The sequence below is a fragment of the Hydra vulgaris genome, chromosome 13 (genome assembly GCF_038396675.1).
Source record: "Hydra vulgaris chromosome 13, alternate assembly HydraT2T_AEP".
NCBI classification, from domain to species: domain Eukaryota; kingdom Metazoa; phylum Cnidaria; class Hydrozoa; order Anthoathecata; family Hydridae; genus Hydra; species Hydra vulgaris.
The window spans coordinates 56,990,555-56,995,670 of record NC_088932.1 but is presented as its reverse complement, the minus strand read 5'-3'; the positions used below and the strand labels follow the sequence as shown (position 1 = coordinate 56,995,670).

General features: G+C 31.6%; 1 long non-coding RNA gene across 1 annotated transcript; it reads left to right on the top strand.

Annotated features, from left to right (window-relative positions):
- The first annotated feature begins 915 nt into the window (after positions 1 to 915).
- On the top strand, positions 916 to 1,304 carry LOC136090222 (uncharacterized). Its single transcript, XR_010643266.1, has 2 exons — positions 916 to 1,100; positions 1,248 to 1,304. It is a non-coding gene; the product is annotated as an uncharacterized LOC136090222 (long non-coding RNA).
- The last annotated feature ends 3,812 nt before the right edge of the window (positions 1,305 to 5,116 follow it).

Here is a 5,116-nt window from a genome sequence, read left to right as displayed (position 1 = left end):
TTTTTGTTATATAAAGTTTTTTCATGCAAATCTCTAATAAGTTGCTAACAAATTATACGTTTTATTGTTAAAAAAATAACTTCGTGCAAGTTTAGAACGTTTTTAAATGTTTTGAAAAGGTTGTTTGGAATATTTGTTTGTATATTTATGATTATGTTATTCAAATCTATATAAGTTTTTTTGTTATGTTTAGTAAAATAATACTATAAATTGCAAATAATTTTTATGATATAACTTTCATTTCATATTTATTATAGTTATTTGCTCTCTGTAACGAACACGAATACTTGCTAACGTTTATAATTCAACTAGTTAAATAAAATTACAAATTACTTGCAAAAATAAGTTGTTTTTATTCGATATAATGATTTAGTTATTTTAAACAAGAATATGGAAAATGAAGAAAGTAAAGCTCTGCAAATGTATCTCGGGAAAAATGAATATCCTTCTAATTATACGAAAGACGATAAAAGAAAACTTCGAAAGAAAGCAGAATCCTTCCGGTTGGTACATGGAGATTTATTTCATATCGGAAATGAAAAAAAACTACAACGTGTGGTAACTGGAGAAAATGAACGAAACCGTATAATACAAACTCTCCACAGCAACATAGTTGGAGGATGTCACTTTGGGCAAAACGCCACTATCAAAAAAGCAACTGATAGGTATTGGTGGAAGTCACTTTCAAAAGATATACGAAAATTTGTAGCATCCTGCCCTGAATGTCAACGTGCGAATCCTAACAACAAACCATCACATGCGACGCTTCATCCAATCCCAGTACATGACGTTTTTCACCGTTGGGGAATAGATCTAATTGGTCCGTTGAAAGAAACTAAGAGCGGAAAGAAATATATTGTAGTAGCAACAGAATACCTTACTAGATGGGCTGAAGTCAATTCCATAGCAGCAAAAGACGCGGAATCTGTTCATCGTTTCATTCTCCGTCTGGTATTCAGATTTGGAGCTTGCTACATTCTACTTCATGACCAAGGACGCGAGTTTTGTAACAAGCTCGTGGAAGATCTTTTATTGATATTAAATATGGAATCCGCCAAAACATCAGCATATCATCCTCAGACTAATGGACTGACAGAAAGGTGATAAATGGTTGTACTTTTTTTTATCTTTGTACAGTTTTAATAGTAACTTTAAAATTAGTTTTTTGTTTAAAAAAGGAGCATTAATTATTTGCTTTAAATACAACAGTTACTAACTATAATTTATTTATTTAATCTGCACAATAGGTTTAACCAAACATTGATTACCCATTTAATGAAGCTCGTAAACAACGAAGCAAACGACTGGGATGAACTACTGGACCCGGTGGCTTTTGCATATCGAATAAATAAACAAGCTTCTACGAAATACTCTCCCTTTGAGATTATGTATGGATTTAAAGCTCAGATTCCAATTGATTTAGAAAACCAGACAAGAGAAGTTTTTCAATAGGATACCAAAATCGATGAAGCCAAACAAGGATTACGAATGAAAGATTTCGCTGAAAAAATTGGTGCGAAAAGAAACGCAGCTAAAGAGAACATCGCAATGGCACAAAATGTTCAGAAGAAACGTTACGATATTAAACATTCAAGTCAAAAATTTGCAGTTGGTGACAAAGTTTTGAAATGCAACAGACGTAAAGACACACAAATGGGCGATAAGTTGGCCCAGAGATTTCACGGCCCTTACACGATAATAGAGGTTTTGGACAAAGGAGTTTATCGGTTGCAAGATAAAAAAAGAATATTGAAACAAACTGTTAACGGTATCAACTTAAAAAGATGGAGTGAACAACGGGATACAGCTATGTCAAATCAGTCTGATGCCTCCGATCAGAATAATGATGAAATTATAGCAACAGAAACAATCAATAATTAACAAATGGTTTCAAAATCTGAATACTAGATTTCAAAGTACAATCTGACCATTGGAGATAAACAGATCCTGTTTTCAAACGCATGGTTGAACGACAGAATTATTGATGCAGTCAATAAAATGGTTTCAACACATCTTGGTAACAAAAACATTCAATCAACTCTTCTAGTTTAGACACGATATGGGTTCAAAGCAGTTACCTGTGAGTCCATCATCATTCTTCACGACTTCAACCATTGGGTGACAACTGCATGGATTGACATAGAGAGGTTTTGTATTTAGATAGCCTTCATGGTTCTGTTTCAAACTATGTTAAAACTCAAATGAGACAACTGTATTTTAATTTTGTTAATACCGAGGGTTTTCTTCCAGTAACTGTGGTACCATGCGCACTACAACCGAATGCATCAGACTGTGGTGTTTATGCAGCTGCCTTTGCATTTCAGTTGGTCATTTATGGAAAAGATGGTACGACGCAGACGTTTAAAAACAAAATGATGCGTTCACATCTCATTAGCTGTTTGGAAACATCAATCATCAAACCTTTTCCGATAACCGTCTTACGTAAACGTGGAAAAAATAAAGCGATGCAAACTATTCACATTTAGAACAATTACTGAACAATATTTATAAGTTATTACTGTAAAATGCTGTAAAATACAGGTAATACTGCTAAATTACGGTTTTATTTTATTTGGTTCTTTTTTTTTTAAATGAAATATGGAAGGCATGTGAAAATTTCGCCTTAAGCACCGCCATGCATATCGACGTTCTTGGTATAGGTTCTCGTATTTAACGTTATGGCATGTTATTTTATAATTAAAATAGCGTAACAATAATTATAATAATATAAATAAAAAAACGAACAAACCCTTTATCAAAAAAACCAAAGTTTTGCAATATTTTTAGCGGGGGAACATTTATTACGGGCGGGGATGAAATATTTTATCCTCCCGGAATGTTTATTGTAGAATAAACTTTCCGGGGGGAAGGTTTGTCCCGGTACAAACTTTCCGGGGGTAAAAAAATATGGGGGGAAAATTTGTTTCGCAATACCGGACCACTCAAATATATTTTCTCGACACTTAAATTAAGGTAACTAAAATTCAAAAAAACAAGAAGAGTCATCTAAGGTTCCTTCCTCTAACCCACCTGTTTTTATTTCTATAAAGAAAATACATCTACTATATTTATCAACATATCAACGTATACCAATATACTTCTAAAATCACTGAAGAATATAGACAAATTAACTTTGCAACCTTGTTCACCAACGGCACTAGTTTGTTACTCTTAGTAATATTTTAAACCCTGTAAAAAACTGTATATAATCTATTTTTTCTGCTATTTTGACACAAGTTATTAATTTAGTACCTACGATCACTGATTGTGAGCAAAAGTCTAAAATTTGCTGTCTTGAGAAAGCAAGGCATTTCTGTATGACAAAACTATAAAAATAAATTATTAATATATTACTATAAAAATAAGCAGATCATTGTTGCAGTGATCAAAATGTAGTTGGTTAAAGACTTTTATTCAAGTAACCAATGTAAACGCAAAAGTAGTTGGGTTGGTAGAAATTCATTCAAACTAAATGTACATTCTGTCATTCCAATTATAAAAACTGGCAAATGTCATACCTATTTAGAAAAATTATGTTATACTTTAACCCACCATTCCTAATGAATGAGTGCTTCATAAGTTGCATAAATTTAATCAACTGCTTAGAGAATTTAATAAATGGTACAGTAACGTACAAATATAATGGAGGAATACCCATTGCTACTGCTTTTTTATGTTTGAGCAATGATAATTTGTTAAAAATATCTCAAGGCAAAACACGAAATAATAATGTGTCACTAAATGTAATGGTTTGAAAACAATATCCAAAAGATATCTAAGTAAAACCACTGTTCAGTTAGATTTAGTTTCTGCAGTTATTAACTTTAATTCAACTTATAATTTTAGTTTAAATGGACTTCTAAAGATTTTAGAAAGCTAGGTACCGTAACAGGGTTTTATGCAAGCAAGTTTTGAGTCATCAATAATGGCCGATAGGTAATGCCATATTTTAGTAAATTATCACTTATAGTGCATTTATCTAAGAATTGATATTTTTAAACGGTGCGTCATATAACTTTTGGATGGTTTGAGCTTTGTACTTGATGTTTTGTATAGTGGTTACGTTATTTATGATACAGGTTTAGAACCAACATTTTTTTTAAGATTATTTTTCGGACCAGAATTACCGAGACCCAAAGTTTCATTTTTAAGCCTTATTACAAGCACAATATTTAAATTTTGATTATCTTTGATCTAGAATTGCAATGAGGCCAATCCCGCTCCTATTCCTGTAAAATTTTACCTTAAACAAGCTAAAAAAATTTTGATGCAAGTGGTTTTTTCTGAATTAGACACACCGCAAAGTGTCCTTTAGGCGCAAAAATGGATTTTTCTTTAATTCTTTTTTTTATCGTTTAGTTACCTGCATATAAATATTGTATCAAAATATCATAAAAAATAGTGAGAAGCAAAGAACTTGAGTTTTTTACCCAAGTACGATGGTCGTTTAAAATGGCAAGTCATTATACGCAAGCGCAGTAAACATTTAAGAAGATTAAATTTTAAAAATGGCTACGGCTCGTTAAAACGAACTTTTTTTAGTTTAATAACTGTTTATTTATATATATTTCCGTATAAATCATCACTTTAACCTCTTTTTATGGATAAAAATATAATAGGCTTATCTTGTTTGCAAAAGAAAATATCTCAAACAAGATTAAAAATATATTTAAAAGTTTCAACTTGTACTTTTCTAAGAAATTCAACATTCCAAGCCAATGATATTTACCATAAACTAGATATATAACTTGCGGGATTTTATTGGACAAAAAATGAAGCCGCTTTTTTTTGTTTATAGTAAAGTTTAATAAAGTTGAAACATCTGGTATAGTATGTAAACTTATCCTTATAAATTTCTTATAATAAATTACAATATTTCAAGGGGTTATATATACCCTCGTTATTCAAGTAACGTTCTGATTCTGCCTCATTAATAAAACGGGAATGGATTTCAACTCGCATTTGCCAACATCAAAAACATACTTTTGAGGGAAAATGAAAAAATTCAGCCGTAGCGGGGCATTCCATAAATTGCCATGGTGCCTTTGGCTGGAATAAAAGCAACACTGTTAAAGTAGAGGTAGACTATTTTAAGAGAAAAGTGAGAGAATCCTTG